General features: G+C 50.0%; 1 long non-coding RNA gene across 3 annotated transcripts; it reads right to left on the reverse strand.

Moving 5' to 3' along the window:
- Nucleotides 1–1,313: 1,313 nt before the first annotated feature.
- LOC147599500 (uncharacterized) lies at nt 1,314–22,573 on the reverse strand. Of its 3 annotated transcripts, XR_015259570.1 has the most exons (5): nt 22,528–22,573; nt 19,471–19,644; nt 19,274–19,349; nt 9,421–9,628; nt 8,227–8,440 (listed from the first exon to the last, which is right to left on the reverse strand). It is a non-coding gene; the product is annotated as an uncharacterized LOC147599500 (long non-coding RNA). The 3 variants fall into 3 exon arrangements; XR_015259571.1 differs by lacking the exons at nt 19,274–19,349; nt 19,471–19,644; nt 22,528–22,573 and adding exons at nt 2,820–2,898; nt 4,796–4,952 and having other exon boundaries at nt 8,222–8,440; nt 9,421–9,542; XR_015259572.1 differs by lacking the exons at nt 8,227–8,440; nt 9,421–9,628; nt 19,274–19,349; nt 19,471–19,644; nt 22,528–22,573 and adding exons at nt 1,314–1,415; nt 1,788–1,952; nt 4,796–4,909.
- Between the last annotated feature and the right edge of the window lie 4,588 nt (nt 22,574–27,161).

The raw sequence follows: 27,161 nt of genomic DNA on the forward strand, positions 1-27,161 counted from the left end.
CTTATAAAAACAGAGTTTATTTATCCGCAGTCAGAACAGCCTATCTATTATCTCGAAGGCTGAATTCAGAAAGTTTCTTCAGAAATTTATTGGTTTCATTCCTACCAGTCTGAACAGAAGTTTTCCACAGAGTCTGTCAAAATACAAATGTCTCAATTCCAATTCCCTTCAGCCTTTAGCAAGACATCACATTAATTGTGTTAAAAAGCACTTTTATTAGTTACTGAGAAAGAGGAGTCTGGCAGCTCTTCTTGACCACTAGCTATTCACTTTTGTGAGCCTCCTTTAACAGTGGTTTGATCCAACGCAGTGGTTTTCTACACCAGCAAACTCAGCAGTGCCTGGAGCCAAAGGGACCAGATCCAGACAAGGATTATTTGCTTCAGATCTCAAGGGCTCCTACTGCTGCCTGGGCAAAGCCTTTCTGCCCCTTGCAAAGCTTCTCACATCTCCACTGTCATAAAAAAATGGAGCGGTGGAGGCACATGGCCAGCCTGAGGCCAGGGAGATCCGTGACAGCAGGCATAAATACACGCACAATGGGATAATTTCTTCTACACCTGTGATGCTTTCAAGAGGATTTAGAAAAAAATCGAATGGCTTTTTGGTTTTGGTTTTGTCTGATTTTGTGTACAGCTCTGTTTCAGCCAACAGCTCAACGCAAGGGAAAGGTCATCACAAAAAAAAAAGCCGACAATTCCCAGTGCTCCCCCTATCTGATCTCCATGGGATGCTCTGGGATTGCTCCTGCCAGCATGTGGTCACGCTGGAGCTGTGTGGACAGCTGGAAACCCAGACTTCCCACCTGCTTCCTTGCATCAGCCCTCCTAGCTTCATTTATTCAACACCAGAGCATGCAGAGCAGGACACCCACTGTGTGTGTCTCAGCACATCAGCCAGCTGTGGGACGCACGCAACTCCCTACGATACAAGCACCACAGAGAGAATACAACAGAATCGTTAGCATTTAACGGAAAAACTCAGTTCTACTACTATTTGCTATCGACTGTCCCATTCTAAATAAGGTGACAGACATTAAGTGGCATTGAATGACACAAATCAACGTTGGCCTTACTCTCCTGGCATTTTTTTCAGCTGTCCCAATGTCACGCCAAACTGAGCCCCTGCTTACACTTCAGCTCCGAAAATACTTTAAGGGGTGCCAACACACATACATGCAATCCTCGTATGAAAGAAGCCAGAGCTCTGATAATTGAGACATCAATGCGGAAAGACTAAGGAGGTTTCCCTTAGCTGTCACAGCTTGGCTGTGGGGAGCTTACGAAAAGAAAACAAATAAATTGAGGCTCACTTGAAATACCAGCAGATCAAAACCTGGAGATTTCTGGAGGCAGCCATGCTGGGAGGGAGCGTGTGTTAACAGTCTGGTTCCCAGATTCCTCTTATGGTTTCGTCTTGCTGTAAATACATAAGGATTAACATTACAAAGTGCAAATATTGGCAGGGCTGGTAGAATTGCACCCATCCATCTCCAGAGCCACCTCCGTAAGGACACGGAGACTATCACCTTCCAGCCGGGCACATGCAGATGCCCCATGCGCAAGGATGGCCAGGACAAGCACAAGTGAGAGCCCAAGATACAATAGGAGCAAAGACGTTCCTGCAGAAATGGTTTGTTGGATGCTTGCGTATCTGCAGAGGGGTCCACCGGGTCAACAGAAACCTGGGGAGATGAGCTTTCAGACAGGAGGAAAAGCTGTGCCACCCAAAAAGCACAGCCCAGCTCTTGTCACAACCCTCTTTGATCCACCATTGGTTTAACAAACTCATCTGAAGAAAATAAATTCTCTTAGGCTTGAGGATGGATAGCTGATAACCAAATCCTACAGCTACTGAAGTCATAAAGCAACTGAAGATAATCTGGATTGGAAAAATGCCTTCTCAACCTCCCTTGCTGTCAGAGTGCCCTGGAGGACCTGGAAGCCTCTTACCTAGAAGAGTGCAAAGGATTAAGTCCACAGGGTGATGGACATTAGGAAACACCTTCGTTCAGCACAGGCCTGTCATCTCTGCCCTTAATTTTGGGACTCAATTCAATTTTTTAGACCAGAGACACGGCAACTAAGGACTGAGCAAGGTCTGGTGATGACTCCTGCAGTGAGACATGGTTCCTCCACAGGAAAGCAAGCACCAGTGAAAATGCGTACTGGAGGGACCTCATTGCCCACAATTTAGTCCAATTTTGCTTTCAAGTGCTGGCCTAATCACAATTGCTGGAGGCTGGACAGTGCAATTCGTTGGGTGCCAGGACCTGATGCTCTCACATGTGCTGGTTTCACACCTGTATTATTTACTGGCCTCATCAGAGCCAGCCCTGATTTCTCCCAGCTGGATGGAGAAGACAATCAGGCATTTCCGTTATTTAGCCCTTGGACATGGCCACATCCAGCCTGAAAAACAGCCCTGTCACATGCCCTTCACGTGGCTGGGGAGAGCCTCAATTACACAGCAGCGGCCGTGCATGGGCCACCAGCCCCGCTGTTTACAGGAAGCACCGGCGCAGAGCATGGAATTAGAAAGACCGCAAGGAAGTTAGGGATTATTTACTGGAGATTAAAGGACACGGAAAAACCACAGGACAAATCAGTGGGGCCTAAGCAATAGTAGCTGCTATTTCAGTCTTCCAGCTGCTGGCATTTGTATCGGTCATGCTGTGACAGGAGAATTTGGGAGGAATTCAACAGGATGGATGGTTGCTCTGCTTTTGGACCAGTAAAACACACCAAAGAATAGGCTCTGAACTTGCTGGAAGGACGAGAGGGACATCTGCTCCACTCTTTCTCTTCCTCAGCCATTCCCGTGTGTCTGTCTTCTCCCCTCATGTGATTCCTGCTTTTAGACTCCATCTCCAGGCCAAGCAACTCCAGCCAGACCTGCCTGCCGGAAGAGCCACTGAGTCATTCCCATGGGTTAGCCCAGATTAGTCAAGATAAAGTATCTTCTCAAACCTGGAAAGAGGTGGGGTGGGGGTTGAGGTCTGACATCTCAAGACCTTCAAGACAGCTGCAGTGCCAATGGGAACTTGTGTTTCTTAGAACATCCACAGAATCACAGAATCACAGAATTATCAAGATCGGAAAAGACCTAAAAGATCATCCAGTCCAACCATCACCAATACTTCTCAGCTAAATCATATCCCTCAACACAACATCCAAACGTTTCTTGAACACCCCCATGGTCGGTGACTCCACCACCTTCCTGGGCAGTGCATTCCAGTGCCTGACTACCCTTTCCGAGAAGTAATATTTCCTAATGTCCAGCCTGAATCTCCCCTGGCGCAGCTTGAAACCATTGCCTCTAGTTCTATCACTGTCTACACGAGAGAAAAGGCCGACCCCTAGCTCACTACAACCTCCCTTCAGGAAGTTATAGAGAGCTATAAGGTCTCCCCTGAGCCTCCTCTTCTCCAGACTGAACAATCCCAGCTCCCTCAGCCGCTCCTCATAAGGCCTGTGCTCCAGACCCCTCACCAGCTTCGTTGCCCTCCTCTGAACGCGTTCCAGGGCCTCAATGTCTTTCTTGCAGTGAGGGGCCCAAAACTGAACCCAGTACTCAAGGTGCGGCCTCACCAGTGCCGAGTACAGGGGGACAATTACCTCCCTGTTCCTGCTAGTAACACTGTTTTTGATGCAAGCCAGGATGCCGTTGGCCTTCTTGGCCATCCGGGCACGCTGTCGGCTCATGCTCAGCTGAGCATCAATCAGTACCCCCAGGTCCGTTTCCTCCACACAGAGGAAACTATCAGGTGAAGGCTAATCCTGATCCTCCAGTCCAGTCCAGTCTAGTCCAATACCTTTCAAGACCGTTTCTTCTCCAGGCTTTTGCCTTTATTTTAAGCACCCACAACCTCCTGTCCTCCTAGAAAGTTCAAACCCATCAGTGTGGTCTCTGGTGGGAAGTGACACAGGCAGAGCTTGTGGCCAAGCAGAAGCATCTTACAAGTGACAAGTACCCTTGTTTTAAGTGCTCATGAGTTCACTTAATTTTTGGTGAGGTCTGCTTGTCGGCTAAGACTGGCCACCAGGATTTCAGTGATTGCTCACAAGCTCTTAAATTTGGGCCCTAACTGGATCATGTCAGGTCTCATGTCAGTGTATGCCCACCTCTACCCGCAGCTGCAGATACACAACTCCTGCTGCTGCGACTCTCCACCATGATCACGTACTCAACCACGCTTTTCCCAGAAAATCCTGCAAGATTTTCCAAATGCTTGGATATGCTTTCTCCAGCATTTTGCTCCTAGCAGGTAAAGCTGTTTGCAGTGCTGCCATCCTTGTCCCACAGCCATGCTGGAGATTTTGCCCTCACCAGTCACTGGCAGGGATTTTTAGGGTAGCACCCACACTCCTCCACCAAGCCCTTTCCCAGAGGGTCAGGTGACTTGTTTGCTGTCTCTCTTTCCAAAGACATAGATGTCATTTTTTTATCTCCCCTGTGGGGCTCCGCTGCATCTCAGTGCCACACAACATCAGGCCACCGCCACATGCCAAATGACAACATCCCCCATCCATCCCCGCCGTTGGTGCAGATTGAGCTCCCACCATCACCACAGCATCTCCAGCAGCACCATGGCCCTTTGCGCTCAGCGCGGGGTGGTGAATCAGCCCTGACTCAATGGGAAGGCAGCCATGAACTGAAACCGCAGCCCTGCTCCCTGCACAGTCTGTGGTTAACGTGATCCTGCTGGAAATCACAGAGCTCCGGCAAAGGCGGTGGGAGGGAGGCTCCCCTTGGCGGGGAGGAGGCCACAAGCAATTCCTGCCTTGTCCCTCACCTTGCATCCATGCGGCCGAGCGAAGGCAAATGGAACATCGCCTTCATGTTTGACCCAGAGCAGTGCTTGGCTGCTGGTGCTACACCACAGGCTCTGTCTGGAAAGCAAACAGTAGCTCAGTAGATTTTTTCTTTTCTTCTTTTTTTTTTGTTTTGTTCTCCCAACGACAAATAGAGAGAAAGGATGAATGAGCTCATTTTACAGCCTCAGAGGAATACCCAACCATTGTTATAGCTTGACACATGCTGCAAAAAGTGATGGTTAAGAAAATAAAAGCTTATTCTTTCCTGAATGGGTTGGCTGAAGAAAACCGCACCCCACAAACCCTTCCATGGGCCAGCAGCAGCATTTCCAGCAGCTACATGGCTGATCCACAACTCGGTGAATTCCAGAGCAAGACCCAACTTTCTCACGTAACAAAATGAAAGTGAAGATCTGGGTTTACATCATTTTTGAGGAGTCTGAAGAGCACTGTGCACCCAGCCCGCCCGCCCCTCGCAGGTGCCACCCAGCGCCGTGTCCCCATCCTGGGTTCAGAGCAGGTGGAGGGAAGGCAATGCCATCTCTCTGCAGACACTAACACAGAAACTCTCCAGAATATTTCCTTCTCTCAATACTCCACATCTAGAAAATGTTGTCACAGTGTCTAAAATCCTGATTCCCAGCTGAGGCTCAGGCACCTGCAATGACTATCTCAGATGGGACACCAAGGGTGACAACCTCTGCTTTGCAGAGTCAGCATTGCCAATAAATGGGTTCAACACCACTTTCTCCCCTTAGAGAGGAGGATTAAGAGCCAGGGCATGCAGAGAAAATAGCCAGGCCACAGCTGCTCAATTAATTAACTCAATTAGTTTTAACCAGGACCTCTTGGGTTATTTCACTGCAGCCATCTCTGTTGGGAGAGCCGGGCGCTGTCGCCTGCCGCAGCCTTGTCTCGAGCAGTAACCTGGCTCCGGAGCTGTGTTTCTCTCCACTCATCATATAACTTGCTTCTGCCACCAATTCACATAATTTTCCCTATTATTGAAGTGGTAAAATCAACCTCAGAGGCGATAAATGGGGATTCAGAGTTCGGAGTCTGTGGCCGTCCTGTGTGGTTCAGTGACACACGAAGGGAAAGGAAAAAAAAAAATCCTATTAATAGAATAAGTCCTCAACAATTTAACCAAAACAAACTTCCCACCCAAACCAGCACTTTTTAAAAGATCAATTGAAAAAAAAAAAAAAAGCAGGAAATGCTAGTGAATATGCACTCCTTTCCTTTCAAACACATCTGACTGACTGGGATTTAGATGGCTGCATGCTATTTTTCCTACTTTATTCAGTGCTCAAAATGGCTGCAAAAAGGAGCTGAACCAGAAGCCTGGTGATGCAGTCCTGGATGCTGAGCCATCGCTTCCCTCCGTCCTCCTGCCCTGCGTGTACTGGGGGTCCCAGGAGCAGCAACGGACAGGACGGAGGCGGCTGAGGTTGTGTCTGAGACCATTTCCTTCCTGTTCCTAACATGTGCATCAGCGGTTGCGTTAATTTAAGAACTAAACAGTGATATATTTTTTTTTTAAGTTTATAAAATCAGGAGACCAGCTTACTTACTAATATCAGCAGAGAGCAAAATGGGGCCCAGATGACTTTATCAGCTGTGGCCCCAACCCTTCGTCTGTCAGAGAAGCGATGCACCATGGAGAGGATGAGATCTCATGCACCACAGAGAGGATAAGATCTCATGTTTTATTAAAGGCAGCCGCATACCCGTTCATGGCTGTGTAGAGCCCTTCATAGCAAAACCACCGACCAACGTCTTCAAGGGGTTAATGTTCGAACAAATTACAGTGAGGAACAAAAAGGGGATTTTGCCTTAACTTGGAAATCTTGTTTTTTATTATTATTTTTGGACCTATGAAATGGCTAAAGCTTTGAAGCTGTGCTCCACAGTCTGGCAAGAGCCCCCTCCCTGTGCCGGTGCAGCCGCTGGCCGTGCTTCACCATCTGCCTGCTTGGCGAGGGCTGGCACAGGGGGTGCGTATCCCGACCCGATATTTCATGGATTCCCCTGCACCGAGCGGGGAGCGGCAAGCTGCCGCGGGAGCCTCATTATGCAGAGGCGCAGGCAGGGGACTGGCTTGGTGACAGCAAGTCTACTCAGTCACAGATCAAATGGCTTAATAGAAACTGGATCCAACTGGTCCAGCCTTGCGGGTTTTGATTTAAACTGCAGTTATAAGGTGTGATTAGAGGCGGGGGATGCTGTGCCAAGAGCTCAGATGTGAAGAAAAAAAAAATATATTAAAAAAAAACCCCTTCCCCTAAACCTACACGTATTTTTCCATCGTTAACTCTTTGCCTGCTACTGCCAGACCCCGAGGAAATCCTGGGCCATCTGAGGACACCTTCAGTGTTGCTGCTTAAATCTGGGAGCTGTAAGAGGTCTGTCAGCACTGCAGAGGAATTTGGCCACTGAAGTACTAACATTTATGGGTTTGGTATTAATAACAACATCAGCAGAGCTTCGTAGGGACTGACCGAGTTCGCTGCCACTGCGCCTGCGAGCAAGGGAAGCGGATGCCCTCCCTGCGCTGGTCAGCGATGGCTGGAGCAGGGGCTGTGTTGGCTGCCTTCTTTTTGGGTTACTTCTCATACAGTGGAGAAGGAGGCAGTGCTTTTCTGGAAACGGTTAAACGAGGTATCTTTTTCCTGTCTCCAACTAGTTGCCCAAAAGTCAATAGTTAATTTGGCAAATGGAGACCTTTGGAGATGTTGACACAGTTCAAACCTTCAGCCCATATGGATAAAATCGCAATTCAATAAAATTGCTGGTTCTTTATCTTCACGCGGCATCATCACGCAGTTAATTTCAAGCTTTCCAGTAAGCTGTAATATATCTTTTAACCTAAGAGATCCTTTGCGTGACACTGAAATAGTTCCCAGTCTATATACATCTGCTGCCAAGACAAATGTATGGTTCAGCAGCAGTAAAGAGGATATAAAAGACTCCCACGTTACAAATGTAGGAGGCAGAGGATATTTTAGCATGGCAGTGGTTACACTTTTGGCAGCTTTGCTATAATAAACTTTGTTTTCAGAGCCTTAAATATTCCCTGTGCAGTCAAGACTGACATATTTGCTTTCAGCAGAGCTGTCTCAGGGGCCGGGGCTGCTGAATGGAGCTCAGGGAAATGGGGGAACACAAAGATAACAGGGTTAATATCACCCTATGTTTAAATAGGGTATTTAATCACAAAATGTGAATATTTACAGTTGCCATCAGGTCCTGGTAGGACTACTTCCACGAATGTAGATGGGCGCTCAGGAGCTGCCTGCACACAGCATGCCGAACCTCGGAGCTGCTTCGGGAGCTGGGGGCAAGGGAAAGAAGCTAAGCAGGCAGGCCAGAGCCAAAAATATGAGGGGAAAGGGATGTAAGACACCAACCTTGTGTAGGAAAAGTCTCTGGAGACCTTATCAGCTGATAGAGATCTCAAGTCATCTGCCTGGACGCCGCTGCCAGGTGGCTGTCTGGAACTCAGACGTTCCTCTGCCTTGAAGCACATGGACCCCATCTATACAGCTGGCAGGGGGATGGTGGCTTCCATGTGTCTCCCAAGTCATCCTGGACTCTAACAATCCACCCAGGCACTGAGTTACCTACGGAGATAATTAACAGTGATGACTCACACCTTAGTGCACTCTGGGATGGCAAGAGTAGCTGCGAAAATTTGATCCAGGCAATTTTTTGAGTGGAAAAGGAAAGTTTGTCTCATGCAGCTGATGGGGAAAGGAAGCAGCAGGGACAACATCACAACTCAAGAGCTGTGGCTTGGTCCTGCCTGCTTTCTGGCTCCCCATGAGGCAGCGTTGTCCTCCAGGTCCCCAGACACTGTCACTGTGATGCTGAGGGCAATGCACTCACCATTTCTCTTTGCTCCGGGAACTCAGCCTGACAAGGGAGGACACAAGGGAGAGCTCTTTGAAACTTTAGGATGGATTTCCAGACCTTGGAGCCTTGGCTGAACCAGAGGCAGAGCAGAGAGGAGCAGGAAAGAGGTGGCCTCATGCTGCCTCCTGGCCCCTGTACCTCCCAGGGTCCAACACGTGGTAGGAAAGTGTTTGTGTCCATTCAGACCAGCTTCAACCATTAATTTCTTGCAGAAGGGATATCTGAGAGTTCAGACACGCAGTGTTTCAATAGCAAAGCAAGCGTGAAGCCATGGTCTCTCTGCACAAGAAAATGTTGGGCAACGGGCAATTGTTGACCCAGTCCAGGGTATGGTTTTATGCATACATACAACACCAGAAATTCAACCCTGCTAGTTACAGTTCCTAAGTCAGCAAGAGAAAAGATTTCTTGTCATCAAGCCTCCTTAGAAAAGCTCATTGCTACTTGTGCTGAACTTGAATGGGGTCTTGGCATGGAGGATTTTGAGAGCATGTGATGGCATTATAGTTTCATGCTAATCTGTCCTCATTGTGTGCTATTAAAAGTAAATAAAAATCATGGCTTCCTAATCCACAGGCTACTAATTGTGGAAAAAACATGTTTGTCACAGCCTTAGCAAGTGCTTAAACATGTCACGCTTCCATATTTATTTATTAGCAAGCGAACGTATAAACACATTGTTACTAACCTGAGTATCTGGATTGCAAAACCCACGCAGCTCCTCTCGTAGGACAAAGCCCTCAAGTGTTCAGAAGAAATCCTGTACCAAGAAAGGCTGCAGATGCAGGGCTGCGCGAGGGATGACCTGACCCCTTTCGTGCATGGACACCCGGAGGGTTTTGGCAGTGCCTCACCAATAAACGTTACTGCCTGCAGCAGGTTCATTCGGGAGATTCCTAGGGAGTTAAAGAGAAAGGAAGAAGTTATTTTGATAGCAGATCAAGTATCAAAGGAATAAAAATAACCAGGTATTTCGCAACCTGCAGGCTGAGCGCTCTACCGTGAAGCCAGGTGTAAGTTCCTGCCTGGGGAGAAACTCCCCTCGGTTCAAAGAGGCAGCACAACTGCACCGGGGCTCTGATCTCAGCAGATGCGCAAGGCCCAGGAGAAGGTCTCGATTTCAAACTTCAGAAAAGCATTTTCATATTATTTCCCCTCCCCAGCCAGCAAGGGGAGTCAGTTCCTAAGGGGAAAGCCCACACAGACCAAGGAACGCTTTCCTCCTCGTCTTTGCAGCACAGGACAGGGAACCAAATGACCTCCTGTACGTGAACGATGAACAGGGCAGCAAGTGTCTTCCACCAGGACTGCGAGTCCTCCTGCAGGGACACTCCTGTCCTCTACACCCACACACAACAACAGGGTTCCGCACCCTCGGAGGGAGAATGCGTTGGCCAACATGTTCCCAACCGATGAATAAAGATGATCTAGTCCTAGAAATAAATCTAACTCCAGTCTCTGATCCACTGAACAAACTTTCCTTCAGATTCCTCTCACACCGAGAAGACACCTGGGTTCAGCCTCTGCTGATCCTTCTGTCCCAGCATACGGCGGGGCACCAGCCACCCACTCCTAATTAGCTTGATGGGTAACTCAGCAGCACCGATCACCTCAAGTTACCTTGGCCATGAAGCACAGCAGATCCTTCCACAATGAAACAGCACAGCAGGAATTATCCCAATCCATAATTGCTCTGAGCAGACAATAAACCAGCTCACGCTGGTGGAAGTAGCCACTCGGAGGTAATAACCCAGTGAGTAACAATAATGGCAGCAGATACTTGATAAAAAGCAGGGAACAAAAGAGAAAGCTTTCTCCATTATACAAAGAATGGATGTTTTCTGTTTGCTTCCTTCGTTTCAGAAATGCATTTAGCTATTTGGAGAGTGATGGAGTACAGCTCACCCGCAAACACAGCAAAAGCGGGTTTGGGGCTGGGGGAGGAAAGGATCGTTTTTCACTAGTGAGATCATGGGCAGGAAAATTAGTTTTCTCCTTTTAATATTTCTTGGATTTCTACCCAGCCACTATTCAGGCACTTTATTTCCTTCAAGAAAATGGTCTGCATATTGGTGGGGAAAAAACCCCAAACCTGCTCTGAAGTGGTTAAAAGAGAGCACTGAAATACAGACATGCTTGTTCCCCCGACCTGTACCCTGTGAGTGCCCAAACTGGGCAATGGGAGGGATAAGCCATGCTCATCTGAGGAAAATCCTTAAAACCAGGGGCTTGCGTGTACCTGGTTCCTGTACCTCCTGCTCTGCCTGTGCCTTGCGACCCCTCGCTGCCCAGGCTGCTCACACCAGGAGCTGAGCCCCTCGACACACAGCCGCTGGCCTGCAGCTCCGCTCCCCTGGCCCGAGCCCAGAGCTTACATGGGGCTATCGCCTGCCAGCCCCTGCTGAATCGATCTCTGAGAGCAGGACACCAGGCAGAGAGGGAAAGAAATCGCTCCATGCTCCTCAAGTGCCATAAAGGGCACTGTCATGGTGAGGGCAGACAGTGACATAGCCCCGAGGACATTCATTTTTATGGCTTTTGCTCAGCAGCATGTGCCTGGCACCAGCGCTCCAGTGATGCCCATTTCACACTCGGCTCCCTCCTGCTTCCCCAGCGGTGCCACCGGCCACCTCCCACCAAGCCACCCCATCTCCCCAGGAGGGCTGCTAAGGGCACGGCCATCGGCACCACAATGGGCTGGACGAGGTGGAAATCACAGCAGAAGGAATCATCAAGATGTGAAAGATGGAACAGCAAAATTGGGGGGATTTGTGTGGGGTTTAAAGACCTAAGTGCCAGTTGGACAAAATATGATGCCGCTCCAGCCGCACTGAGCCCTGCAAAATAAATAAGCTCAAAGACAGCCATCTGCAGCGAAGAGCATAGCAGGGGAAGGCTCTGCAGGGCTGCAGAGGGTAAGCACTGCTCATTAAAGTGCTGGGGAAATGTGAATGAAGGAGATGAATGGATGAAGAAATGAATGAAGGAGGGAAGAGGAAGTGAATGAATATTGCATTGACTTGGTGCCTTTCATCCTTGGATGGCGGAGCTGTGCAGCACAGCTGATGGGCAGGAACCGCGTCGGTACTCCCTGGAGAAACCCCCGGTCAAAACAAATCAGATTATTTCCTGTTGACAGAACCCTTCAGGGGGAGGCGAACAGGGAGATGTGGCATATGGATGCATGTAACTTGAAGCACGAGGTTTTCCCCAAACAAAATCCCTCTGATTCCCCCTTAATCAATGTGACAGATCATTACTTTTTGAGTTGCTCTTGTTCTTGCTATTCCAGGCACCATGTGATTTCCATGGCAACGACATCCCAAGCCTTTGCCTAACCTCTGTCATCTGCTGTCAAGTCACACCAGTGCATAACCAGGAGAGATGGGCAGCAGGGCCATGATGGTGCCTTTTGGCATCAGGGGGGTTAAAGAGCCCCTTACCCCGCTATGCAGCCCAGCCCTGGGAGCCCCAGGGAACCTCTCCAAGCCAAGCACAGCACAGGGCTTCCAGGCAGCTGCAGGGGATTTTTAAGAGCACATAGAAATGAAAAATAATTTTCTGGTGGTTTTATTGTGCTGCTCTGGAGTGCAATCAGCTGAACCCACCAGCCAGCCTGACTGCAACTGGATTCAGGGTGGTTTAAATGGGGACGATGGGAGGGAACAGCGAGATGCTGCTGCTCCCTTGGTAACACAGAGGGGGGTCTAGACCAAACCCGGATGCTTTAGGGAGGAAAGAGAATCCAGCTTCACTTTTGGTTTGGAGGAAAAAGTGCATGCTCTTTTTTTTCCCCACCTTCTGAAGGAAAAACTAGCCTGGGATGCGACCCTGCTCCTCAAGTGCTGCAGGTTTGCAGAACCTGGTGCGACTGCCACGAGCAGCACGCACTGCTCAGAGGAGCGTTTGGCCGCAGTCAAACATGGTGCTGCCAATCACCCCTCAATGCCAGTTTGATCCCGCTTGGCTGTATGGACTCGGGGCGTTGTCATCCCTGCAACATCATCTAGCTGCTCCTCTGGCAGCCGACTGCTCACGGCTGCGACGCTGCCAAGCGTGGCTGTGTGAGCCATTTTGCAGGAGTTCAGTAGGACATCTGAGGCCAGATGCAAAGCTTGGGGACCATCCGTGGGCTTTGAGTAAGCTTTCGAGTTGACCTCAAGAGCAGAAAGCCTGCTGCGTGTGGAGGTCCGGGTATGCTACCACGCTGAATGAACCGGTGCTGCAAGCCTTGCTCACACAGTAACCGCCTCCGCTGCCGGCAGGAGCTGGAAGCAAATAGTTTGTTTTTTTCCTCTTTCATTTACCCCACTCTCTCCAGCAAGCAGCTTCCCCTCCAAAAGGCCAGGGTGGATTTTTATGGCAGCTGAGCGTCACTGCAGGAGCTGGAGCCCAGGCAGGCAGAGCATCTCCTACCCCGCTGCCGGGAAGCGGCTGTGGCATGGCATGCGAGGACAGCCGGGCATCGCACCGCACCTGAGCTGGCAGGTAAAGCACCTTTGTCTGTCCCTTCTTCAATTATATCACCCTTTTGATTCAAACACAAGTTTCACCTCAGCATAACAGGGTTGTTTTCCTGCCAGAGGTCTGCAGCCCTGCCTTGGCAATCGCCTGCATTTTTCACAAGCCACATCCAATTTCATGGTAACCCTGCAGCGTTATTGCCCTGTAACAGACATTTGCTGCACTAGATTAAGCACACCGCTTATCTCGTCCAAGTATTAATGAGCACCAAATGCAGGGCACCAGGTCTGCTTCTCCATCTGCCCGTGGGGAGTTTGGCCACTGGGTTTGGCAGCTGCAGGACTGGACCCAGACAAGGGGATCCATTTGCAGACCGGGCCAGCTGCTTTCTCCAGTGAGGCTGGCTGCTCAAAAACTGGCTGCTGGAGTTTTTGCAGTTGCTTGAAAAAAGACCATTTATTTAGCTGCCCTTCACACCAAAAGAGATGTTCCATCCTACCATAACTTCAGCTAAATTGCATTACCTGACTGTTAATGCTCCAGACTTGGGGGCCAGAGGCTCTTAGTTGAATTTCGGACCAGCTCCTTGGCCCCGTGCTGTGAAGTAGCTGTCTGGGTTTGGAGGTAGCATCCACGCTCATGCTGCGGTGACTCCCCAAAGTACTTGAAGACAAACTGCTCCATGGGGGACCTCAGTCGGTGCAGCCAGAGCCGGCACATCTTTGGTGCTCGTGGATCTGAGAAGGCACAAACCTTTAGGAAGGGAAGGGAGCGTATTTTTGTAACCCTGCCACCTACCCTGCAGGAACTGCTTGTGCTGATGCAGGGCTTAGCACTGAGCTCCAACATACTCAGACAACTTCATCAAAAACAGGGGTTTAAAATAAATAACAAAGTAAAACCTGGATTGAACAAGCTGCCAACATCCCCTTTATAATTGAAACAGAGGAGAAAGGTAAAACTTTTGGGGTTTATAGGGGTTGTAAGAGTATAGCCCCTATAAAGAGCCAGGGGCATAATTCAGGTTAGGGGTCAGCCCCTTTGCCAGCTCTGCACAGGGATGGGTGACCCTGGCACCATCCAGCCTGGAGAGCTTTCCAGAAGAGCTGCACCAAGTGCTGGGTGATGCTCTGGGGCTGCACAGGCAGGACTAGCGCAGAGCTTTTTTGGCTTAACATCCCCTGAGCAGCTCAGGCAGAGCCAGCCCAGGCTGTGCAATGCTGGAGCGCTGCTTCCTCCACCCATGTGGACACCATTTCAGAGAAAGGAAAGGGAAAAAAAAAAAAAAAAAAGAAAATCAGAAGACAATTGCGACTTACCTTGGTGTTTTTGCCTGCCGCCCCCATCACTCCCCTTCAGCCTAATCATTCTCTTCCTCTTCAATGAAGGCCAATTTGCAAGAGGAGCAGCTCCCAGGCCTGAGTGCAAAAGCCTTTAATTACCATCATCTGGGAGGCTGTGCCAGGCTCCCCTCTGGTGCCTTTTCATACTTTTTTGGAAGATAGTGCTCCAGGACCTGACTCCCCCAACACGCCATTTGTCAGGCTTTATTTTAAACAAGCATTTGCTGCCTATTATGAGGTTATTAGGAGAAAGTTCCTTCGCAGTCCATCTGTGCTGCTGCTGCATTTTCGTAGTGATGGCAGCTGGGCAGCGACCTGATTTCAGCTGCTTCACCTGGGTACCAGCCTGGCTGCACTCTCCTGTGCACGGCAGCTCACTACACACACCCCCCAAGAACTGCATCTGTGTCTCCTACTGCTCGTCGGCTGGGCTCGCATTGGGTATTAAACCAGGGATGGGGGCAAGAGTATAAATAGGGTCAAAAAGGGATACGGCAAATTTGGGGAGACCAGGTTGACTGACATTAACTGAAGTGCCCCCCAAGCATCCTTTCCCGCACAAAGTCCCCAGGTCTGCATCCCTGGGAACACACTCCCCAGGGGCACGCGTGCTCCTTATGTACAGCGTGGGTTTTGGTATCAGCCAGGGGTCTGGATTTTATCCTGCATTGGATATTGGATATTTGGCACACCCAACAAGCAGTGATGGGAAACTACCTTGCTGCTGCTGCCTGCCCTGCCACGCTGCAGGCAGGATGCGGGGCTGGACAGCCTCTTGGGGCAAGCCAGCTGCTTTAAACACAGCCTGGACTCTGCCAAGCCAGTGATTTTGCAGCTTGGGCTCAGCACACACTGAGATAGAGCAGAAAGGATGCCAGAGGGTTTCCAGATGTCCTGGATCAGAACCCACGGGATGCGGTCTATGACTTACACCCATCAGAGCCATGCTTCTAATACTTCATCTTTCGAGCATCACCTTTGGCAGAGAAGAGCTGCAGAGCAGGATTTCTGGGGAGCCTCTGCCAGTGGGTGGCACTGCGAAACCAGCAGTATGGAAGAAGCAGCAGAGCAAAGACCTCGGGGCGGAACAGCAGCACAGGCACTGCACACACACGTGCTGGCGCATCTCCGGCTGGACAGCCCAAGAGATCGGATACGAGCATCGCGGGGATGCTGCAGCCCGTCTGGCGGGAGGAGGAAAGCTGCTGGGGTGGGAGAGGAACAGGCACAGTGGGAGGCCAGGAGGCATCAGCAAGGGGTTCAAGGTGCTGCGGTGGTATAGGCCAGCAGCAGCGTGCCTTCTGGGGGCACTGGGTGGTCAGCCCAGCAAGTGGGAGTGCGAATCAGTTCATGTCCACATGGTCAACTTCCTCAACGGCAGGAGCAGCTCATCAGCTTCCCCTGGTATCCTACTGTAACGTCCTCTCAGGAGCTAAAAAATCATGTAATATGTCACTCCAAAATACAAAGTCTCAACTCTGGGAACTAGATCGGTTTTTGCCCCCCACCCTGTTGAAGAAGAACATGAGTGTGGTGGGTGTAAGAGCTTTTTAGCCATCTTGCCTGTTGGCACAAGAGCCCCGGAAGCACCACAGCCACCAAAGATGTGCACCAACCAGCATGACTGAGGGGACTGGGAGCCTGGAGGGAAAGTGTGCTGCACCGCACTCACATCACCTCCTAGCCAAGTGGGAATTAAGGATCCTGGGGCATCTGGATAAAGCTGGTGAGTGGTAAAGCAGGCTCTACCCTGGAGGCTGGCTGACGGTCCATGATCAGGTCTAGGGTCCTGCTCCAGTTGCAAAGTGGCTGTGGCTCCTGTGCCACACACCTCTCCTGGCACAGATTTCACCTCCTTCGGCACTGCATCTACACTTGATGTCCCATCTCCAGCATGTCAGTGTTGCCTTGACCAGTTAATTCCCAGAAGGTCTCCAATCAGATTTCATATCCCCATCCAGCTATAAAGGCTCTGACCTTTCAGGTAGCAAACGCTTGGTTCTTCTTCCTTTCACTAATAGACAATCAACAAAGGAGCATCTTCTTCCTCTCTCCCCATGATGTCCCAGCAGCAGCCGGGAATCACAAAGCGTAGAGGCTTACATAGCCCCAGTCTGACGCCAGGACCGTGAGGCTTTGTGCTGGGGCTGGGATGCCTCCGAAGAGAAAGCCAGAAGGATGGAGAGAGGGAGCTGTGAAGCAAGAACTGCCTCTCTCAGGCTATGCAAAGGGAATTTGACTCTGAAGGGCTGTAACGTCTGCTTGGAGGATGGAAGCACCATCTGACTGCCTCTGCCTCCTTAGAAAGAGCCACTGTTTCCCTGCGCAGCATCCACACAGCCATCTCTGCTAACACGTATCTTCTCTGGCAGAGAAAGCTAACGGCACACAGCAGCAAAGCCTTCATCCAGCGGATCGTGGACTAGACAGGAGGCAGAAGAGTGGAAGCTCAGAAGGTGTTTGCTCCTGTATCAGAGGATTTAAAGAAAGGCTTCCTCCAGCATCTTCCTTCTGCAGGGAACATGCTGACTAGCATGGTGGGGGTGGCTGCAAAATCCCATCTCCTGCCTGCCTACCTTCACGCTTACAGAAATGCCTTGGTACAGCCCACTCCAGACTGGGGAAGAGCTCCGATCTGGCCCTTCTGCTGCAAACGGATCTGATTTGCTCCCAGCACTGAGCACTCTGTAATTACAGTACATCCCACTTAATCGGGATGTGCTTAATTGGGAAATCCACTTACCAGGATGTCACCTAGGGAACTGATTTAAGCTTGATAACACTGAAGAGCAATGCCTGCTGCTTTATAGGGAAGGTAATTCTCCTACAGGGAGATGCCTTCAGGTGGCTGAATCATGCTCCTTCTTCCACCAGCATCCAGTGCTCCCCGCTACTTGTTTGCTCCTGCAACAGATTTCAGCCTTCCCCTTAAGTAGGTTACAGTCAGGAAATGCACCAACTGCTACTGCCAGATCCCAGCTGTCCTCTGCACCGCATGAACTGGCTGCCACCGCCACGTGGGCCAGTTCACGGCCACCGCCTTGGCTGGCCCTGCACAGCCAGCACATCCGGCCCCCTTCCCTCTTTGAAGATGGCTTTCCTCCCACAGCCGGGACCTTTTTTGAAGAGGACAACATGCTTAGGCTTGGTCAAGCTGTTCTTTGCAGCAGAAGAGGGGCCAAGGTGACCCAGCCATCACCTGAATCGGGGCAGAGCAAGAGCTTTGGAGACAACTAGCATCCCTTACCATTAAGCCCAACGCTTGTCTTCCTCTTCACTCCAACAATCACACACATCAAATGCCCAAGTGAAGAGAGGAAGAGGACATGAGAACAGCCCTAAAAGACTGCACTTAAGTCAAGCACTTGGAGAGGCCATGTTTCTAGCCTGGTTTCCTATGGGAATAAAGTTTATGCGACCACACTGAGTATTTGTGTGTGCACATACACCTCTTACAGTGATAACTGCTGATCTCCCTGAACACCTTCAATCAAACTAGGCAGAGAAGCTTTTCCAAAGGTAACCAATTCCCATGTAGTAATAAGAGCCAGACAGAGGAGAGAAACCCCCTTAACACCCAACCCCTCACTAGCGCTCAGGGACTTGGGACAGTTTTTTGCAACCCCAAACCCCCATGAACCACATTTCCTTGTTAGAGGAATGCTAATTCCTCCAGGACCATTCCCCCAAGTTTTTGGCATTGCCTTGCTTATCTCTGTCCTTTTCAATCAGACTACTTCCCGCCCCCCCCACCCCAACTGCACAAAATCACACTGCTCCTCTCCTAAAGTCAAGCCCTTAGATGGAGGCTGCATTTGCTACCAAAACATCTGTACCATACAGCAACAAGAAAACACAACTTTTCAAGATGCTGTGCTGGTGTTTTTGTTCTCATCAACCACGAGGGGCTGGGGAGAGTTAAGCCAGACTCTGGATGAGTAATAGCGACTGCCTTTCAGACACTGGAAAATGGAATAGCTTGGCATCAAATGAGGGACTTTTATGGCTGCACATGTTTTGTGCTTCTCTGAACAAGCCAACTTCCAGATTAGCTACACTAGCTTGTTAAAGTGCTATAAAATATGCAAAGGCACTTGTAATGTATAGCAATTTCTGTAAAAACAGGAGGAAAGTGCTGAAATGTCGCCTGATTTATCCTGTTGCTTCTCCTAACCCATTCTAGGAGAAGGGTAAACGCAATCCTCTACTCCCTTTTTGGCTTATCAGCCCTACAGCCCAGAGATAGGAGACAAAATGCCAGGTACTACAGCACTTGTGCCTTTCAGCTGCTCTGGTAATGGCAAAAGAGAAAACCCTCTCAGTTCCCAAGTATCCCAACCGATGCCAAACACAGCAAACGCCTTTCCAAGGTGCAACACAACATGAGGGGCAAAGCCCGATTGTCACAGCAGCACCCAGCTGGGCAAGAGGAGCTGGGGAGCACCCCCTGCAAAGGTGCTGGACCTAATGCTGCATGGAGGTCCAAAAGAGCAGATCACCACGATGAACCGTGTTAACAGGGTCAGGCCTTTGCTCTCCTGCCAGCAGGGACACCTTCTAGTTCCCTCCCCTTGTTCCTGTCCCTCTTTTCCTTCACACTGCTGTAACATAGAAACCCATGAGGCCGTGCCATGGGATTGGTCCCTGCATCACTGGCTTGTATTGGCTTCATACAAGCTCAACCATTACCAAGCATCAGGTCCCTGACACAGATGTCTGAGGGGCCAGGCTTACCTTTTGCTAAAACCGAGCTGTGCAGAGGCTTGGCAAAGGAAAACATCCCGGCGATCGAGGCTCCTGTTTTCTAAGTCTGGGAGGGAGGAATAAAGCATTAGTTCAAGCTCCATTTTAACTTGAGGAGAACAGTATCATTCATCAGAGCCAAACAGGTTCTTCCCCTCCCTTGCTACACAGCCAAGTTGTCCTCTCACCATCCCAGGGCTGCTTTGCTGGTCTGAGGGCTCCATGGTCGCTGCCACGGCTACTGCGTGACATCCAGTGCTTCTGGCCATCAAGGCCACAGTCGTTACTGACCGACACGAAGGTGAACATCGTAGCCCTTATCTGGCATCCAGCCCACTGAAATCAGGTTCAGACGAGTGGCTCTGGAATGCAGAATGAGTATTTATGAGCTGGAAGCTTTTACCCGCGTGCCTGAGTGCCACGTGTGTTCAAACCCATCTGTCCCTGCAGAGCAACTGCAGCTCTCTGCGGCCAGTAAAAACAGGTAAACCCAACTGGAGTGCCTCTCACATCCACTTTTACACATATGAAAAGCAGTGCAACAAGCTGGAGGGTCAGTGGACCTCAAATCTTTAAGTTAACCTTGTACATCTTTATATAAAAGCAATGCTTATCTTTAGCATGGTTTATGGGACACAGATTTTGTATGCAAATTAAACATAATTATTTAACAACTGCCAATGGCGCTCTTTGCAACCAAAGGACAAATGGAAATGGTTAATGGGAAGAGGGTAGATTTAGGTTAGACATAAGGAATAAATTCTTTACTGCGAGGGTGGTGAAGCACTGGCACAGGCTGCCCAGAGAAGCTGTGGATGCCCCATCCCTGGAAGTGTCCAAGGCCAGGTTGGATTGGGCTTTGAGCGGTCTGGTCTGGTGGAAAGTGTCCCTGCCCAGGGCAGGCAAGTTGGAATTGGATGATCTTTAAGGTCTCTTCCAACCCAAACCATTCCATGAATCTGTGACTCATCAATTCCTGCACCCCAGCTTGCACAGGGACACCCAGGGGTGACAACTCAGGTGGTCAAAATCACACCAGCCGCCCACTGAGGCTGCTCTGCCTGTTGCAGACACACTGGTGAAAACAAGCGCCATACAAAACACACATGTTCTGCAACCAATTTTACATGATGTGGTATAAAAAACACACAGTGAAGGCAGGATTGAGCCTTAAGTGTTAACAGCTCCTTCCTTTATATTAGCAGCTCCTACTACCTAGTCCCCACTCCATCCTCAGGGTGCCAGAAGCCTCTCCCTCTGTCACTTCTTCTTGGAGGTGACACTGAGCCAGTGCACAGCTGAGGATAAGCCAGCTCCAGCTCTCCTGGTGAAGTCCTGGTGAATTCCTGTGACCTGAGCATCTGTCCCTTTGTTTTTGAAAAGACTAGGGATACAAATCTGTGTCTTCCAGCAGAGAGCTGGAGTAGCAAAATTTAGCAATATTTACTTATTGCAAATATTTGGAGACCTGAGTCCAAACTGGATTGATGCACCGAGTATAAACATGGGCAGCGGCAGGGAGAGAGTTTTAGGCAGTCCAGCATCTCACGGCTAATTAAAGCTGGGAGGAGTTTGTCTCAACAAGTTGGGAGCCGTTTACTTCTCTGGTATGACTAAGCCACCGTGTGGTATCTAATTTACCAGGAGAGGTGATGTGCTGTCAAGCTAACCCTGCTCCTGCAGTTGAGGTGGACTAATTGAATATAGTTCAATGCTTCAGGGCAATCCCACTTGCCGGCTTACCCGCACCTTCCCAATCCCAATCGGCCCTGCAAACAGCAAGACAACCCAGTGGGAATTTTAATTGTGAAGGAGCATTCAAAAAATCCTGACAAAATCCAAGAGCCTGACCAGAACAATGGGTTCTTGTGGTTTTCTGCATGGCTGCTTTTCCAACGATGCAAACTGGGTTCTTCCCTTGCAAACAAGCAATGCTGAAACATGCTCTTACCGCTTGCAGGACCTCGAGGCTCCCAACCTCCTCTGAGTGCTGTCCTTAACCATGGCAGGGAAGTCGCCGTGCTGCCTTGTCTTGTACCAGTGATGCAAACAGCAAGATTAATTTCTTTATAAATAGCTCATTATGAACAATTCTTTCCTTTGTCTCCAGCTCCAGGTGAGGAGAAGGAAGTCACTCCAGCAGGAGCTGCACATCTTGTGGCAAAAATACATTTTTTGGAAGATACAACAGCTGCTGGATTTTGGCAACTGGCCTCTGCACCCCACCAACTCTCCTTGGGGAAGGTTGGAGGAAATGAGGCCCCAGTTTGCATTTCACAGAATCATAGAATGGTTTGGTCTGGAGAGGACCTTAAAGATCATTCAGTTCCAACCCCCTGCCCTGGGTAGGGACACTTTCCACCAGACCAGGTTGCTCGGAGCCCAATCCAACCTGGCCTTGAGCACTTCCAGGGATGGGGCATCCACAGCCTCTCTGGGCAGCCTGTGCTAGTGCCTCACCACCCTCGCAGTAAAGAATTTATTCCCAATATAGAATCTAAACCTACCTTCTTCCAGTTTAAAACCGTTTGTCTTATCGCTACATGCCCTTGTAAAAAGTCCCTCTCCAACTTTCCTGTAGGCCCCCTTTAGCTACTGAATTTAATTTTAATTTCCCCATTGTTTCCCTGAGCTAAAAAAGCTTTTTGCCTTACTTTTCGAGCCCAACTTCATTCACAACCTGGACTCCTCCTGGTTGTTGGCTAGCCCCGTTTTGCAGCTATGCTGGTTTCAGCTCATTTGCTGAAGCATCAGCGTGGCACAAGGGGCTCTGTCCTGGGCAAGGGTACAAAACCAGCCACCTTTCAGGGCTTTTGGAGGGTCCTCGCGTGCTGGCAACCTCCACAGGTCCCTTTTTAAGCACCCAGGCAATCTGTACCTGCCCCTGTTCCCCAGGATAGCCCACGTAGCAGGGAGGTGACCTCGCTGGCTGGGCTGATGCTGTCACTGCCGTATTCTGCACGGGCTCGGTGGCACCTGCCCACAGCCAGTGTTTAAGAGCCAGTCACTGTCTCCACAGCAGAGAGGCTCCCAGAGGGCAGGCTGAAACTGTTCATCTGCAGACAGAGATCATTTTTAGAGGGAAATCCTGTTCCTTTTTCCAAATGAGGTAGGTTTTTACCAACACACTTCCCCAGCCAAGCGCACTTGCGGTACCAAATGCATCACTAAAAGAAAAGGACTTGCTATGTCAAAACAGAGCTGTGGTTTTAAAAGTTAACAGAGAGAAAGCACACTGTAAATACCTGGAGGAAGCGCAGGCACGGCTTATTAATAGACACTTGCTGTGAGACTTCGTCCGTATGACAAGGCTCTCACTGTCCTCCCCATGTCCTTGGATGCCCTGCTCCTGTACTGAGTGCCGGGCTCTTTAACCATGCTGCACACCCATCAGACCTGCCAACTGACAGAGGGGGCACAGAAGATGGGTTAATACAGCCTACACTAGTGCTTTAACCTCCAGAGCACCCACCATCCGTCCTCAGCTGGTGGGGAGAAGTTCCTGTCCCTGGTTCCTATGAGGGATCCAGCCAGGGACAGATTAGGGCCTGAGGAAGGCAAGCAAGGATGCCAAGTAGGGTCATTCCTCAACAACCTGAATTGCAGGGGTTTAACATTGGCTGAGCTGCAAGCAGGAATTAGTTTTGTTATCTTTACACCCCGGCTCAACCACTCATTCCCCAAAAGGCTGCACAAAGTACTTGCTTTCTGATTTCTCTCCTGTGCTGCTGTTGAGACAGCTCCTGAGTTTTCCATCAAAAGCAGCTCCTTGATATTTAAGGCTATTATGAACTAGACCAGATTTACACATTCCAGCACAGCAAAGCCTCACCCAACATAGGGTGCCTGTATCCTTTAAGTCCTTTCCCTGTGAAAGCCGTAAGAGAAAATTAACACCCTGCTTAAGTGAAGGAACAGTAACCAGCCCATGTGCTGCCACACTACAGGCATCTCGGCACCGTCACACAACTTCTGTTTCTTTTTTTCAGATACAAGCTTTTCTATCAAACAGACTATCAAACAGACGTGCTGTTTTTGGGGAGAGGCTGGCTATTTGCCTAGGGAGGGAGGAAAACCAGTCCTCAAACAACCCTCCTGCCCCAGGTGATGCTGGTGAGAGCTGGTCCGTGTGCAGTAAGGGAGCTTCTGAGAGTATTCTTCAAACTCATGAGCTCATTTCAGCATTTCTCCTCCCAGCTTGCAGATTGTTCATGGCCCAAAGATGCACAGACTCATGTTATTAAATGGCTATTTCTGTTGACATTTTTATTTTTAGGAAATGTTACTGAAACATTCACCATTACTGCTTAGAGGTAATGGAAAAAGAAGTGAGCTCCAAAATCTGGGCAATGGGGACCTCAAGGCAGGCAGCCAAGCTGGGCTGGGACGTGGCGCAGCTTCCCTACTGTGTTTACAATCTGTGCCCTGAGCAGGGACATGAATGAATCGTGGCAGTGTCCTCGGCAGCCACGGAGCGTGCTGCGGGCTGGCGCTCTCCTCCTGCGGCTGGCCACGCCGACGCCTCCCCGAGGGGTTAAAAGCGGCCATGTGCCGAAGATGGGCCAGGATGCCAGCAGCCAACCTAAACTGAACCCCGCTCAAAGAGACTGTTGAGCACCCACGGACGCTGCCCTTGCCTGGGATGCCGACCCAAAGTGACGGGCAGCGATCAGCAGCCTCTTCCCTTTGGTTTGCAGGGACAGGGTGCAAACTGCGTTTCTTCCTCAAAATTGGTTTTGTGGCATCGTGCTGAAGCCTTCCCTGCTTTCTTCAGCACTAAATGTCTTGAAAGGGTCTGTTTGCTTCCTCGGAGAGCTTGGAGCTGGATTATCCCTTGTAAGGCTAGCTTTGGCCCCATCCCTAAAAAGAGGAGTTTAAATTAAAGGTGAAATCTGTGGCATCAGCACTCTTTTTACTGCTCCTAAGTGCTTATGGTATAAGCCCCCAGTGTGGGGCTGTGCTGGCTCCATCACGCCCTGACACACTGGTGCTGCTGGAAGGGACAATGGATACATTCCTCACCTGATTTTGATGGTGTGGCCACAGTAACCCATGGGACCTGGAACCAGTCTCCTTGAGAAAGCCGCAGTCTCGACCCAGCAGCCACATGGCAGAAGCCATTAACGCCCCCAGCAGTAAATGAAACCCTCTTGAGCAAGGAGCATCAGGGTCGCAGAGGCTTGGCTAACTTCTTCCTGCCTTCTCTCTGCCCCATGCTGAAGGGGACACACTGGAAGCAGCGCTGGCAACGTCACCCGTCGGGTGGTGACTGCAGCGCTGTCACACGGGCCCTGCCCTCACCCTGGAGACCCTGCCGGGGCTCTCCTCCCCGCCTGCTCCACCTGGCACAGGCAGCGAGGGGCTGCCCAGCGCCCCAGGGAGCCACCGCTCAGGAGCAACCACTGGTGTGACAGCTGGCTAACAGGGGAAAGCACATCTTTTCGGGAGGCTTTTGTGTTTTAGAATCTTGGGCAAACTTTAAGTAACCCCAATTTTGCCCTTTGCAGCAATCAGTTGACTATTTCTGCAGTATCTGTCAGAAAACCAAGTGTGCCACCAAAACACAGCTGAGATGAAAAAAAAATAAAATTATTTTAGGTATTATCATATTCCCGTACTGATTTTCATGTGGATGGTATCATAGGCCCATACACCATATTACTTCATGCATCCACAGAGGTAGACGTGTGGGCACACGTGCTAATCGATAGTTAACATGTCTTTTTTTCCAGGACTTTGTCAATATCAAAACACCCCTATCCTCCACAAACTCATTTCCTGAGTTGCAAGAAGCAACAGATTCAACCTGTGAGAGGCTGCTGAACAGCCCGTCCCCTCCGCAGCCCACCCTGGACGCCGATGCCAGAGCAGCAGGGCCACAATCGCCCCTTTGTGCAGAACACGGTGCGCTGGGTGCAACACAGAGCACTTGACTGCAAAGACCCGAGACACGCTTAATAGGGCTCTTGCACCGTTCGCCCGCTAAGAGCCTTAACTTCTTACTGCATTATGCCAGGGTTTAGGCAAAGCAGGCTTCCCAGCAGGGCGCTAGATAGATTTCCTTTCCCGTGAAAAGAGACTTACGCCTTCACATTTGTTCCTTGTCCCCAAACGCCATTTCTTGTAGGGAGAGGAGAGAGGAATTTGATGGATTATAATTAAGGAGGAGGTGTTGTGAGCAAGCGGGGGGACAGGAAGGTTAACACAGGATGTGGCTGCACTGCCTAAGGGAGAGATGCTCTCATGGGAAAAGTCTTGTGAGAAGAGAGCTTTAGGGCTCCTCTCCCTGGGTTTTTACAGGCACATGCTGGTTGAATGTATTTTGGTAGACGCTGGACTTCAGTAGGTCTCCCTCTTATTGTGCAGTGATGCCAAGCAGCAGTGAGCGACTATGCGAGGAGGGGATTTGTACTACTTGCATTAGGAACCCCCACTGCATCTAGGCATCATGAAGCAGTGGCTGACAGGGTCACAGAGCTCACATATATAATAAATATAAGTAACTACCAATATATAATATAACCCTTTGAGGGCTTCCAGCACCAATCACTCCAGAGCCCCAAAGCACTGTACAAACAGTAATTAAAACTTCCTGGCCCTCAGCTTTGCCAGCGGTGCTGAATTCATTTTCCAGTGTGGGAAAATAAGTGTTGCATGATTAAGAGAGACAACATAATTTCAACAGCAGGAGAAATTACTCATGAAACATAAGCTGCAGTCTGAACCCTGGTCTTTCACTACCAACAGGAGGCTCTTCCAGACAAGAATGAGCGGGTGGTCTCTTCTCCATCACGTGCACTATGCCTCTCTATCCCCATAATGGGCGACACAAGCCTAACGTACCAGGTACATCTGTTCAGTCCTAGTGGCTACAATCCAACTCGCTTTGCAAAATTAAAGTCTGCAGGGAAGCGGGGAGCACTGGAGCAAGGCAGGAGATGCCTGCAACAAGCCCCTTGTTCAGTTCCTCTTCCTGGAGCATCTCTCTGCCTTTATCCAGAGTTCCTTGTGCCACCCTGCTGACCACAGGGCTGATTTCCTTACCCAGAAATGTGTTACCAGAAAAATCCTTCAAGAATGTAAAAAACAGTGGAACATGCTAGAGGTTGGCTTAGCTCAAAGCTTGCCTGCACACCAGAAACATTGATCCTTTGCTTTCTAGTTTACTTAATACAGTAATGAGAGTCCAACATCAAAACAGCCTGTCCCTCTCCTAGTTCTTGCCTGCTTCATGCTCTCCAGGAATCCTTGGACAAAACAACACGCAGTGTCGGATGCGGACACAGTCCCTAGGCTCAGTATGAGCACACAGGAGATACTGGACAACATTGCGCACTTCAGGTGCCAGCAGACAGACAGTAGAGAGCCCGTGGTGGTTTGTACCTGATGACAGGATTCTGCTGGAGCCCTTGGCCAGCATCTCTCTCTTCCCACAGTTAATGTGCTGGTCACGCAGTGCTGGCCCCTTCCTTTCCTGTCTCTCCTGCCATTATTTTGCAGGTTGGCCAGCCAGACTCTCCCTGCCTCTTAACTGAATACTACAGAATCCTTTGGGAGGAAAAAGCTATTTAAATGCAATATTACATCTCTGTCTCAAGGAAACCGGGCATATCCCTGCTCCACTGCCTCTGCCAAGCCTGGATCCCTGGCCTCCAGTGGGGCTGCCCTGGGGTGAACATTGGGCTGTTTGGAGTCCCCAGAGAGGCTGCAGGGCTTGGTGAGAGGTCCCACCACAGAGGAGAAGGGTCCAGACAACCAGAAAGTTCAGCTTCCCCTCTGCTGTTGGGCTGTTTCCAGATGCACACCAGCACCACTTGCGTCTGCTCGCTCCAGGGGAGTGCTGTTGCCATCTCCCAGCAGCTGGGGAAGCACTCACGGA

This window comes from Chlamydotis macqueenii, chromosome 10 (genome assembly GCF_036417535.1).
Source record: "Chlamydotis macqueenii isolate bChlMac1 chromosome 10, bChlMac1.mat, whole genome shotgun sequence".
NCBI lineage: Eukaryota > Metazoa > Chordata > Aves > Otidiformes > Otididae > Chlamydotis > Chlamydotis macqueenii.